Source organism: Erinaceus europaeus, chromosome 21 (genome assembly GCF_950295315.1).
Source record: "Erinaceus europaeus chromosome 21, mEriEur2.1, whole genome shotgun sequence".
NCBI lineage: Eukaryota > Metazoa > Chordata > Mammalia > Eulipotyphla > Erinaceidae > Erinaceus > Erinaceus europaeus.
The window spans coordinates 9,434,328-9,448,664 of record NC_080182.1 but is presented as its reverse complement, the minus strand read 5'-3'; the positions used below and the strand labels follow the sequence as shown (position 1 = coordinate 9,448,664).

At 43.7% G+C, this 14,337-nt stretch overlaps 1 long non-coding RNA gene across 1 annotated transcript; it reads right to left on the bottom strand.

Annotated features, from left to right (window-relative positions):
• Nucleotides 1-6,168: 6,168 nt before the first annotated feature.
• LOC132535273 (uncharacterized) lies at nucleotides 6,169-9,933 on the bottom strand. Its single transcript, XR_009547045.1, has 3 exons — nucleotides 9,817-9,933; nucleotides 9,392-9,586; nucleotides 6,169-6,499 (listed from the first exon to the last, which is right to left on the bottom strand). It is a non-coding gene; the product is annotated as an uncharacterized LOC132535273 (long non-coding RNA).
• Between the last annotated feature and the right edge of the window lie 4,404 nt (nucleotides 9,934-14,337).

Below are 14,337 nucleotides of genomic sequence, written 5' to 3'. Positions count from 1 at the left end.
TACTTTCTGAAAGATTTCTGATCAGCAGTTAGATCCAAAGGCGACTAGGGCACCCCAGTTCAGACAGTACCCCTCCAACTCCAGTGGGTGCTGGCTGGCAGAATGAGAGTTGGCATGAAGGCAAACTCAGAAGAAATAGCCAGAACTTCTCAGCTGAAGGGCAAACACTGACTCTTGCTGAGCTCCATATTTACCAGTCAAAACAACAAGGCACTAAGGAGGAATGGATGAATCTCCTAGAAAGTTTGCCTGCAAAGAGATCAGTGTTTTATCCATTGAAGAATGATCTCAAACATAGCTCAAGAGGGCCCTAAAGCAAAACTATAAAGTTTCAAAAGCTAAGCAGGAAGTCTGAGACTTAACTGGGAAAGAGGCAGAAAGCAACTCAGTGGATTAATTGGCTCATAAAAGGACATGCAGAGGCAAACAGTAAATGCCCCAGCTTACGCTTGGGCAGAAAGGTGGGGCCACCAGTCAGGACTGTTTCTGAGTCCATTGTGACTTGGTCTTTGCTCACTGCCTGAGATACATGGATGTTCCCTAATATGATCAATATGGCTTAGAAACCAGGAATTGGGGACCTATGAGGTGGTACATCTGGTTGAGTGCACACAATGCCACGTGCAAGGACCTGGATTTGAGCCCACGCTCTCCACCTGCAGGGAGAAACTTCACAAGTGGTGAAGCGGGTCTGCAAGTGTCTTAATCTTTTTCTCTCCCTTTCTATCTCCCTATCTCTTCTCAATTTCTCTCTGTCCTATCAAAAAATAAAAGTATAAAGAACGAGGAAGAAAGGAAAATATGAGCACCAGAAGTGGTGGATTCATAGTGCCAGTACCAAGTCCCAGAAATAACCCTGGTAGAAGGGAGAGTCTTTAAATAAATTTTAAAGAAATAAAAATAATGAGCACATTTCATAGATTGAGCGCATCACCTCAATACCTCTCAGAATATTTTTTGTTTAAGAGCTCCATGGATCTTAGATTTTTTTTTTATAGTTTTGTATGTAGTGAAGTTAGGATTCTTCCCCCCCTCCCAACCCCTCTATCTCACTCCTTAAACCCATTAAAGCATCTAAATTGAAACATAATCAATTCTAGGCTTTTCCCAAACTGCCTTTCCCTAATTAGTCTCCCATGTCCTGGGAATTTTGCAACCAAACTTACCTGGAGATTCAGGGAAGTGAGGTCATCACCGTCAGTGGTCTCTCTGCCTTAGCACCTGTGCATGTGCAAGTCCAGATGACCCTGGGGATGGTTCCTGCTGATACTGATGATGTACACTTGCAGACCAAGCTGGGGAAATGGCAGCTTCAGCCCTTCACATCCAGCATCATGGATTCAGTATGGCATCGTGGGTTGCCACCGGTTTCGTCGAGTGCAGAACAGAACAGAATATAAGTAGAGCAGCGGTGGCAGGAAGGAAATGAGCTTGTCTGGAAGTGAGTTCCAAATCCGTGAGCAAGTCATGCAGAGTTGGTCATGCCACTGATAGATGAAAGAATCCTATTGTACCCTAAGAGATGACAACCCCAGGATAGCAAAGCATCTGTAGCAGAAAACTGAAGGGAGAGAAGAAAACGGAGCATTTTCCCTAAGGTGAATTTCTCCTTTACAGTCAGAGAAGAGCTCCTAGTTCCCAAGCAGAAATGAGGGAACCATTCAGAAGCAGAGGACTGAGACTCTCACAAATTAAATGGAAATTTAGGTAGTCTGAAGTTTCTAGTGATGATTCCTTAAACGAAAGTGGGAATACCTTAGGATACAATAATATTCTTAGGCGTGTATGCACAAGCTATGAACACACGAACATGAAGAGACACAGGCATTCCCATATCCATCACTGAGTTGTTCAGAATAGTCAGAGGATGGAAGCAACCCAAGTTCCCATGAACAAATGCCTGGATAAAGAAGCTGTAGGACATATACTTAATGGAGTACTACTATACGATTTAAAAATGGAACATTGTGCGCAAAGCACAAGAACCGGCATAAGGATCCGGGTTTGAGCCCCCGGCTCCCCACCTGCAGGGGAGTTGCTTCACAAGCGGTGAAACAGGTCTGCAGGTGTCTATCTTTCTCTCCCCCTCTCTCTGTCTCCCCCTCCCCTCTCTATTTCTGTCCTATCCAACAGTAATAACAAAAAAAAATTAACAAGGGCAACAAAAAAAATAGAACATTGTATAGTTCAGGGCGAAAATGAATGGACCTGGAGATTTACACTTAGTGAAATAAGTAGCGTGGTAAGAGACAACTACTGGGTGTGTTCACACAGACTTGGAGAACGGGGACTTGAAACACAGGAACTTATGGGGGAAAGTAACCAATCTGTCTCTAAAACTTTGGGACAACACAAACCAGGTGGTGGTCCCCCTTGTTAAGTGTATGTATTGCCATGCACAAGGACCCAGGATCAAGCCTCTGTTCCCCACCTGCAGGGGGAAAGCTTCACGAGTGGTAAAGCAGGGCTGCAGGTGTCTTTCTGTCTCTATCTTCCCTCTCTAGCACCCCCTCAAGTTCTCTCTGTTCTATCAAATAAAATAACTAAGTAAAATAAAAATTTTTTTTGGAAAACTATGATGGTTATTGGTGGGGGTAGAAGGCTAAGCACAGAACTTTGGTAGTGGGTGTGGTGCAGAACTATCCCCCTATTATAATCTTGTAGATTACTAACAAAAACATTTTATCACTAAGTAATGAAAAATAAAGTCTTCAGTGACTAAAGGATTCCCTTTTAAAGAGTATAGTTCTGGTTAAAGTTTAAATTGGAGACAGAGCCACAAAGCCAGTCCTAGTTCATCCACTGACAGTGTTTGCTTCAGCTGGGTTTTAGGGCAAGTTTCATAGTAAGCACTTTATAGCACCTACCTTATCTGAGGTTTCTTCACTCTTATCAGAAAAGGTGCCCTCTCACTGTGTGTGTGTGTGTGTGTGTGTGTGTGTGTGTGTGTGTGTGTGTGTGTGTGTAAGAAAACTTACTTGAAAATAAAATGTAGAATAAATCACACTATAACAAAGTTCAAGGTTTGGCCAAGATTAGAAAGCCCAGGAATCACTCAACTGCAGAACTCGCTCAAGAAGTCATTCTCCTTATCCCTGAACATATATTCTCTCACCTTTGTAAGGAGGAAGATGGTGGTCTGTACACAGATGAGAACTGGAGTGGGGTCTTCCGTGCTACCCCAGAGGATGGCACCTGGCTCTATACTGAAGTTCCCTGGAAATGATAATAACACTATCACCAAGCAAACACCACCTACAACAGGCCTTGGGCAAGCAACAACTCAGCCTCCATGTTACATATTGCATGGTGATGTACTGATATCTAAAAATAGAGTTGTCCTGGGGGGTGAAGTGAACACAGAAAATGTCACACACCATGGTTGACAGCAACACCATGGAGGCAGCTTTGCTCAGTTCAGTGTGCCCAAGCACCTCAAATCCTAAAAATGCCAGATTGACCAGAAAGACAGTGAGAGTTCAAGTCACCACCAACACTAAGTCAACACCAACACTGAAAATTCCTACTCCCTCTCCAAGACGGTTACATAAGGAGGGCAGTTTCCACAGTTCCACAGGGAATAGTTGTCAGAGGAATTGATGAAGACTGTGACCTGGCTGCTTCCCAGCAGGGAGAAGGGTAGAGACAGTTTGAGGAAACTTCAGGGGACATTCCATTAGGGCAGAGGATCAATAGCCAAAGGTGAGGACTACAGCCAAGGAAGAACCACATACCACACAGAATCTGGAGGGAGCACTCTCTCGATAATGGGGTTACAGACTTTCCAAGACTCAGATACTCAATTAGCCATGTTATGACCAAACTATGGATCATGGTTCTCTTTTTTTTTCAAGTTTTTTTTTTTTTTTAATTTGCTTTCCCTTTTGTTGCCCTTGTTGTTTTTCATTGTTGTTGTAGTTATTGATGTTGTTGTTGGATAGGACAGAGAGAAATGGAGAGAGGAGGGGAAGACAGAGAAGGGGAGAGAAAGACAGACACCTGCAGACCTGCTTCACCTCTTGTGAAGCGACTCCCCTGCCTGTGGGGAGCCCGGGGCTCGAACCGGATCCTTTCGACAGTGCACTTAACCCCCTGTGCTACCGCCTGACTCCCTGGATCATTATTCTTGTTTGAAAACGCTAGCTATGCTTGTTTTTTACTAAATATGGATGAAAATACACTTTTCCAAGCATTGTTTACATTATAAAATTATATAGCAAAAAATAGACGTATCCAGAGATATTGCTACCTTCAGAATTACAGCCACTGTAGTGAATGTGACTACAGAAAATGAATGGCTTGGGAGTTATTTTTTACCCTTTTTGCAAAAAAAACCCCAACCATATAGTACATTGATACGGATATGTTTAAATATATTCATGTTGTTAAATATCTAATAAATTCAGATAAAGTAAAAGCTGTCACTGGGGTATGCCGCTGGAAATCACTCCCTCATTCCAATCATTTCCCAGGAGGTAATCTCTATTATAAAGAATTTGGTCCGTAACCTATCAGAATTTATATTTCTATTTGTTTCACATGTTTCAAAATAATAGAATTCTACCAGTAACATCATTGTACAGCTTTATATTTATACCTACTATGTCCCCAACATCTTTCCAGGTCAATTCATATAGATCCAATTTATATGAATAATGGAATTTCTTTTGTGTTAATAAACAGTCATTTGATGATTCTCTTGCTATCATTATTTGATTCCAAACAATAAAGCAATGAATATCATGCAAGTATCTCTCTCAGTGCAAGTAGGTAGGAACCTTTCTCTTTTTTTTAAGTTTACTGGTGAATTACTATTGATTTACAAAATTATAGCAGGTTTATAATTCTGCATCATCCCCACCTCCAGAGTTCTGTGTCCCCATTCTCTCCACTGGAAGCTACAGCAGTTCTTCCAAGGTCACAGATATGGGTTGACTATTATTTTTTTTAAGTTTTTTAAAATATTTATTTTCCTTTTGTTGCCCTTGTTGTTTTGTTGTTCTAGTTATTATTGTTGTTGTTATTGATGTTGTCATTGTTGGATAGGACAGAGAGAAATGGAGAGAGGAGGGGAAGACAGAGAGGGGGAGAGAAAGACAGACACCTGCAGACCTGCTTCACCGTTTGTTTGTGAAGCGACTCCCCTGCAGGTGGGGAGTGGGGGCTGGAACATGGATCCTCAGGCCAGTCCTTGTGCTTTGCGCCACATGCTGTGCTACCACCTGACTCCCTTTTTATTTATTTTTTTTTACCAGAGCATCAGCTCAGGTAAATCCTCTACAAAATAATAAATACTCAAAATAGTGAATATACTATGTTCATGAATGGGGAGACTCTGTAATCTTAAAATGTCAACAATTACCAGAGCTATCTGTAAATTCAGTGCAATCTCAAGACATTTCTGACAGATTTCCCCCCCCTTGGAAGCTGTATTAGCTTCCTAAGGTTGTAACAAAATACAAAAAAAACAAACGAACTAGTGGTTTAAAGCAATAAAGATAATATTCTTCACCATGCTGGATGTCAAAAGTCTGAAGTCACTGGGCTGAAATGAAAGTGTTGGCAGGACCTCACTCTCTCCAAAAGCTAACGGGGAGAATCTGTTCCTTGCTTCTCAACTGCTGGTGGTTGCTAGCATGTCTTGGCTCGTAGCCACATCGCTCAGTCTTTAAGGTTGACATCTTTAAATCCCACTGCCCCATCTTTATGTGACCTTATGTTTGCATAGTAGTTAAATCCTCACCTTTTTCTTACAGTTAAGATCCTCCTGTATAATCCAGGATAATTTCAAAATTCTTAACCATATCTCAAGATTCATAATCACATCTGCAAAGACCTTTTCATACTAGATAAAAATTACAGGATTCAGAAGTTAGGACATGGACATCTTTGGGGTTAGGGTTGGGGGGGTGCTTTTAGCCTCCTACATCTGATAGGATGATACAGAAATGACATGGAATACAGAGAAGTAATAGCCAAGTCAATTTTGAAAGAACAGATAACCATAAATAAGTAAATCAACCCAATAAAACATTGCTGCAAAGAACAGTTTTAATTTTTCATTGGCTCTGAACAGTTTGTTACAAGATTATAACGTAAACTCCCACACCCCACCACCACACAAGTCCTATAGCCCACCCTCCCACCTCCCAAAGATAACCACCAGAGTTCTCACAAGTCCTGCAAACAGTCTGTTTGCTTCTGTTTTGTTTGTTTGTTTGGCAAGTTCATGTAAATCAGATCTCTGGATTCCACATATGAGTGAAACCATCCAGTGGTTGACTTTCATCTCTTCACTCACTTGGCCAAGTATAATCACCTCCAGTTCCATCCATTTAGTCCCAAAGGACACACTATCATCTTTTTGGTGGCACAGAATAGTACTCCGTGGCATACATATGTCATGACTTCTTTAGCCAGTCCTCTGATGACGGGCATCTAGGCTGCTTTCACTTTTCACTGCTCCTAGTCAACTTTTTTAATCAGAAAGAGAGACAAGCTAAAAAAAAAAAATGAAGAAGAAGAAGAAGGAGGAGACAAAAACAGAGAGTTCTGGAACTTCACTCACACTGTGGCGTTCCTGTGTGGTGTCAGAGTTCAAGTCTGGGTCGTTGTAAGATGAGTCACACACCCCACTCACAGAGCTACCTCTCCAGTTCCAAAGTTTGCTCATTTTAATTTAAATCTAAAATGGATACTTGATTTGGCCGAAAAACTTTTAAGCATATTCAGAATGACTCAAATGTATTAATATTTTCTGGCAACTGAGATGTTATAAAAATCTAAATACCACTCAAGATTTTCCAGTGAATTTTCAGCATTGGAATTGAAATGTAAGTGTAATATAGACACTGGGCTTCAGGGACCTGGTATGAAAAATAAAACACCTCATTAATAATTTTTATATTAACTGTTGAAATTATAATATTGTTAATATGCAGGATTAAAATGTTTCTAAAATTAATTTCACTTAAAAAAAAACCTTTCCAATGGGGTGACAAGAAAATGAATAATTCTAAGAGGTGCTCACAGTAAATGTCTGCTGGAAAGACTGGCTGGGTAGTGGCGCACTTGGTTGAGTGCACCTTACAGGTTCGCACCCCCAGTCCCCATCTGCAGGGGTAAAGCTTTGTGAGTGGTGAAGCAAGGGCTGCAGCCATCTTCTTGTTTTTCTCCCTTTCTCTTTCACTCCATTCCCTCTTGATTTCTGGCTGTCTCGGGAGTCAGGCAGTAGCGCAGCGGGTTAAGTGCACGTGGTGCAAAGCACAAGGTTTGAAGCCCCCCGGCTCCCTACCTGCAGGGGAGTCGCTTCACAAGTGGTGAAGCAGGTCTGCAGGTGTCTATCTTTCTCTCCCCCTCTCTTTCTTCCCCTCCTCTCTCCATTTCTCTCTGTCCTATCTAACAACATCAATAACAACAATAAAGCAACAAGGGCAACAAAAGGGAATAAATAAATAATAAATAAATAAGTAAATGAGTAAATAGATTTCTGGCTGTCTCTATCCCATACATAAAGATGATTTACAAATTAAATAAATCAATGCCTACCAGACAGCACGATGTATTTTCCCTAAAACAGAACATCCATCTTGGTGGCCCTCGAGGGTCTTTGGAAAACATTCAACATTGTCTGCCTCCATAGAAGTTCTTTGTCTGATAACAAATTCACCAAAAAGAAAAAAAAAAAAAAAAAACAGATCCAACTTTGAATCTAGAAGTATTTTCTCTGTGCTGGCTATAGCGCTGTCATTGTCATCACTTCCACTGACAAAGCTCTTCAGATTTTGAAAGAAAATGTAGTTTAGTCACCTACCACCCTTCCCCTTCCCACCTCATGGGATGCAGCTACAGGGAGAAACCGTACGTGAAAAAGCTGTGACAACCCAGCCAAGGCTGATGAAAATGACAGCCACCTAAACGCTTCCTTGCAAAGTGGAGACTCTAGTGTTGCCACTGACTGTGGATACATGGCTCCTCCATCTTCAAGAGAAGGAAATGGTGACACTGAGGGTCTAGTTCACCAGTCCAAGTCATGTGGAGCTGAGGGGACTGGAGCACATCTGGCCTCTGACTCTGAGCTACCAGGCCGTCATCGACAACATTCCGCTACATGCTGTCTCTGGCAGCAATTTTCAAATGAGAAGCTGAAGCTGAAAAATGTTTTTGCTGCCCTTGGAATTATACCTAAAATCAACCTACCATCTTTTTCCAAAACAGAGACCCCAAATCTTCATCTATTGTATCCCAGCCTTTAGGTTCATGATTAGCCAACAATTTGTTGTGCTTTGTATCTTAACTCTTTTTCAGCCACCAGGTTCCAGATGCTAACACGATGCCAACTGGACTTCCCTGGACAGATGACCCCACCAATGTGTCCTGGAGCTTCATTTCCCCAGAGCCCCGCCCCACTAGGGAAAGAGGGAGACAAGCTGGGAGTATGGATCTATCTGCTAATGCCCATCTTTATCGAGGAAGCAATTACAGAAGCCAAACCCTCCAACTTCTGCATCCCACAATGACCCTGGGTCCATACTCCCAGAGGATTTAAGAATAGGAAAGCTATCAGGGGAGGGGATGGGATACAGAGTTCTGGTGGTGGGAAGTATATGAAATTGTACCCCTCTTATCCTATGATCTTGTCAATATTTCCGTTTTATAAATTAAAAAAAAATGTTTTTGCTGGGTGGGGGTAGATAGCATAATGGTTATGAAAAGAGAGTCTCATGCCTGAGGCTCTAAAGTCACAGGTTCAACCCCCCAAATCACTATAAGCCAGAGCTGAGCAGTGCTCTGATAAATAAAACAAGCCAAAGGGAAAAAAAAAAAAGTTTTTGCCTTTCTGATCATATCATGGGGGGTGGAGGACAATAGGAAGAGGCAGGAAACTTCATAAATGTGTTTATTGCTTTTCCAGATCTCCCTTCCTTCCTTTCTTCCTTTCTTTCTTTCCTTCTCTCTCTATTTCTTTCTTTCTTTTTTCTTTTTTGCCTCCAGGGTTATTACTGGAGTAGAGAAATCCAGAGAGGAGGCGAAGACAGACAGGGAGAGAGAAAGACCCCTGCAGACCTGCTTCACAGTCTGTGAAGCCGCCCTCCTGCAGATGGGGAGCCGGATACTCCAACCAGAGTCCTTGCGCGGGTCCTTGCGCTTGGCGCCGTGTGCTCTTAACCCACCGCACTACCGCCCGGCCCCCTCCAGCTCTTTGCTACAGGAAGGCTGGTTCTGAGCATCAAGACTGTCTTGAGCTAGCTCTGTGTCTCCGGGTTTGTGTGCAGGTGGCATCGGCGTGGCTGATAACTGTTCACTGGTCCAAAGGAGCAGCTGACTCGGTAGAGCTGCTTGAACATCCGGTCCTGAAACTGCCCGCAGCCCTCCAGCCTCTTCCTGTTACCTCCAGCGCCAAGTGCCTGTTTCTTCTCTTCCCCCGTCATTACCAGCAGCAGGCCTGGCACGGTTCGTGCAGAAGGACAATCGTCATTTGCAACCTTCAGTGTTGCTCATGGGGTCCACCCTGAAGTGTGGATTCCAGGCCCAGCCCTCTCTTCTGAAAGGTGGTAGTTTGACTTGGAATGGGATGCGTCTGCACCTGCCAAGTTCAACACACAGTGGAGACAAACACGGCTCTGTCCAAAGAGGCCCTGCCTTCCGCAAGGCGCAGACACGGCAGTTCATCTGGCGAACAAGGCCGGGATTGGAGGGGTGCAGGCTCCAGGACAGCCAGCTGGAAGTGGGGAGAGGGTAGCTGGAGGGCAGCAGCGGGGCGTAAACTGAGGTTGAGTTCCCACTGCTGCCCACCACCTTTCCCCTCTAGATTACCTTCTCTTTGGCCTTAAAGTCACCCCATAATGATGTCTTCAGTTGCTTGAGCTATTCCTCCTCTGGGAGGATTTGCAGCTTTTCCAGGAACTGGCTGGGCCTCAGAGCATGGCAAGCTCTCTCACACCCACTCCCTTCCTCAGCAGCCACCACGCAGGCCCGAGGGTCATGACTAAGCCAAGGGCCTCCTTCTCCTCCCCTCTCCTTCTCAGCCACAAGTTCACCCAGAGAGGAAAGCCGTCAACTTTAAAGAGATTCAAGTCATGCCCGTCATATCCCTGCTAGGACTGTGTGACCTAGGGAGAAAATGTGATAGAACAGACTTCTGGAGGGCTCCCATCTCTCTGTTACAATACACAACTTCGTCTTTGAAAGCTGCTTACGGATATCCAGGTCCACTGATCTCAAAAATTGGAGGCACTCTAAGACCCCCAGGTGATTAATCACCTCTCTCGGGGCCAGATGGTTGAGCACACATGCTACAGTGTGCAAAGACCTGAGTTTGAGCCCCCAGTCCCCACCTTCAGGAGGAAAACTGCTAGTGGAGAAGCAAGGCTGCAGGTGTCTCTCTTCCTTTCTATCTCCCCCTACACTCTTGATTTCTGACTCTCTCTATTTATCCAATAAATAAAGATAATAATAATTTTTAATTTATTTATTTAAAAAGGGAGACATTAACAAAACCATAGGATAGGAGGGGTACAACTCCACACACTTCCCACCACCTGATCTCCATATCCCATCCCCTCCCCTGATAGCTTTCCTATTCTTTATCCCTCTGGGAGTATGGACCCAAGGTCATTGTGGGATGCAGAAGGTAGAAGGTCTGGCTTCTGTAATTGCTTCCCTGCTGAACATGGGTGTTGACAGGTTGACCCATACTGCCAGCCTGCCTCTCTCTTTCGGGAGGCAGAGCTCCAGGACACATTGGTGGGGTCGTCTGTCCAAGGAAGTCTGGTCAGCATCATGTCAGCATCTGGAACCTGGTGGCTGAAAAGAGAGTTAACATACAAAGCCAAACAAATTGTTGAACAGTCATGAGCCTAAAGGCTGGAATACTGCAGATGAAGTGTTGGGGGGGTCCTCCATTTTGTAGATAGCTGGTAGGCATATTTTAGTTATATTTCAAAGGGCCTGTAGCTATACTAGTTTTTTTTTGTTTGTTTGTTTGTTTGTTTGTTTTGTTTTTGCTTTCCCCTGAGCCTGAAATCTGATATGCAGGTGGATCCAAGTTATTGTCTGGGGAGGTGATGTCATGGCCGGAAAAGGGACAGAAAGCTGCATCAGGGAAGAGAGTAGCTCCCTAATGAATAGCCTGTCTGAATAACAGGCACATTTTAACACAAAAGTTCTTAGAGCCCATATCATGACTGGGCGAAAGCTAGTCTGGGACAATAAGCGGCTTTACAGTTCACAGTTGAACTTCATTAACTACTAGAAATGACTAGTTGTGCCATTTCTGACGGTGCTAACAGTGACTTAATGGATGTTTGTTAAAGTTCTCCCCAGTTGTGGTTGTTTAGATTTCAAAACGTCTGGGAACATGCCCCACAGCTGACCTTGGTGGGGGGGGAGAACAAGGAGGAGGGTAGTGGGTCACTTTGCTGCGTTTAACAAAGATCTCAGGAAGAGAGAAAACCCAGATGAAGGCGAGATCCATGCCTTGTGCCAGGCACACAGGGGACCCCACTGTGCAGTGCTCAACAACCCCCTCTCAGTCTTGCAAAACACCATGACGTGTGTTTTCACTGGGGCTCAGGATTGTGTAGTTGCCAGTGCAGTGACCAGGAAGTTCTCATACGACCACATTATCTGCAAGAATGTAACCACAGACCCTATGTATTGTGCCCTGTAGGGAAATTCAGGTTTTCATTTCTCATATTCACCATATTTGATTCTCCTTCTTTGTGAATGTGAGAAGGCAACAGTATAATCCAGAGAGGACCCCACCGTGCTAGCGGCTATGCCTCCACTGAGCCTGTTACTGTAACAAAGTTTTCTCTATACACGAGCTTTCATTCAACCACTGGAACAGTTCTGAGCTTCTGCTATGAATCCCCTATTAAAGATGAGGCACTGAGGTTCTGGGAAGTTTGTGTAATCAGTCCTTGCTAGAGCTTTAAAAAAATGCCCCAAGTTATGGCTGGGGAGTTAGCAGAGGAGGGACAGCCCCTGCAAGCATGAAGTTTTGGCTTTGATCTTCAGCATCACATATGCCAGATACACACACACACACTGATAAATAAATAAATATTTCCTTTAAAAAGTACCCAAAATCCAAAGCATCAGACTCCAAAAACCTCATAGTATAATTACTATGCTGAACTTCCTTAGTTTGGTAGCTAAATACTTGGCCTCAGTTTTCTGATTTAGAGGCAGAAATCCGTTGTAATGTTTCTCTGTTCACCTTCCCCCAGCTTCAGTTAGTCTTAGCTTTTGTATAAAGATACCTATTCATTTTATTTCTTCAGTCCTTTTTAGTGATTGAATAATGATGAACAAGATTGTAGGAGAAGGGGTACAATTCCATAAAATTCCCACCACCAGAGTTCTGCCGACATTTATTGTCTTATAGTTCTGGAAGTAAGAAGTCCAAAGGAGTCTTGTGGGCCTAAAACTAAGGTGTTACAGGGCTCTGTTGCTTCTGGAGACTGTAGGGGAGACCCTTTCACTGCTTTCCCAACTTTCTAGAGGTTGCCTATGTCCCTTTCGTCTTCAGAGCGAGCCACTGCGTCATTCTGAGCTCTGCTTCTCTTTTTTTTTTTTTGCCCCAGTGTTATTTATTTATTTATTTTGCCTCCAGGGTTATCATTAGGGCTCGGTGCCTGCACCACGAATCCACTGCTCCTGAAGACCATTTTTTCTCCTTTTGTTGCCCTTGTTCCATCATTGTTGTGGTTATTATTACTATTGTTGTTGCTGTCGTTGGATAGGACAGAGAGAAATGGAGAGAGGAGGGGAAGACAGAGAGGGAGTGAGAAAGACAGACACCTGCAGACCTGCTTTACCACCTGTGAAGCGACTCCCCTACAGGTGGGGAGGAGCCGGGGGCTCGAACCGGGATCCTTACTCGATCTCTGGTGGTGGGAACTGTATGGAATTGTACCCCTCTTGTCCTATGGTTTTGTCGATCATTATTAAATCAATAAAAAATAATAATAGACCCTACTCCCCAATCAGGGAATCCTGGTATTCCCACACAGAGATGATGGTCCTACACTGCTAACAGATCCCTCTCTCCACCATCACTGGTCATTTCCATCAGGAACAGCATCATAAGCCCTCTTGTGCGTCTCTAGAGGACCTTGTCCTCAGTGTAGAACAACAATGGTAGAAACTGCCCCACTCTCTGAAGGGAGGCTGGGTCAGCACACTCTGCCACTTGAAGAAGATGGGTGCTGAAATGAATGCAGCCTAGAATGTTCCTAGCTATGACCACAGACTGTGAGTTCAGACCAGTGGGAACGCAGACATTGCATAAGCTCCTATGATGAATATGGGCCCCAGATTAAATCAGTGGGGTTTATACTTAATAATATTTATATACTTTACCCATATTTGGGAGCTACTCTCTGTCCTAATCTAGCTTTCTAGTCCTATTTCCAATTCTGACACCATCTCCCTAGACAATACCTTTAGCCCACCTGCATTTAGCTGTTGGGCTCAGACAAAAATTAGTGAAGTCAAAAGCATCCTGGAATATGCCTAAAATAGGGGCGGAGTCAAGGTGGTGACTTGGAGACAACACCTGTTTTGAGCTCTGGGAAAAAAAAAAAAAAGCAGCTTTCAGCCCGGAATTCTCAGGAGAGGGAAGGATTTCTGACCATCAGTGGTAAGGGAAAGCAAGGGTGGTCAGTGTGACACCAAAAAAGATTCCTATCATCCACTCTTGGGCTGGCAATCATAGGCCAAAAGGACAAAGGAAAGGAAAATCTTTGACTTGACTATTTATGAACTCACCCTTCCCCCTCACCCCAAAACCAGCCCCCACAGGCTGGCCAGCTGCTCCTAGCAGGCTTCCTGTGGAGCTTTCTTCTTTACCAAGATTCCTGACCCCGCACAGATGTCATTAGAAGTCTTTTTTTCTTTTTTCTTCTTTTTTCTTTTTGGAGGGGGCTGGAGCTCTATTTGAGTGGCAGAACACCTGAACAATCAGGGCCTCAGCCCTTCCTGCCTCCCTGACTAGCTGGAGGGATTTTTTTTTTTGATACTTCTTATAATTGGTTGTCTTTTCTTTGTTTAGGAAGGGGACCAGGCTGTGGTCAGCCAATCTGGAGCGGTCCAAGCTGCAGACTGACTTTTTAGGGTTTTTTTACTCTATTTTATTTAATATATATGCATATCCCTTTTCCCTCTTCCTCAGGTTGACCAAAATTAACAATTAAAATTAATTGTTGCTTTTTTCCACTGATAAGTGGCTGGGTGTGCTATCCACTGTGGGAGGAACTTGTTTCTTTCTCCCTCTTCCTTCCACCCTACTTTGTCTCTCCTCCTAGATAATAATAATTAAAAAAAATCTCT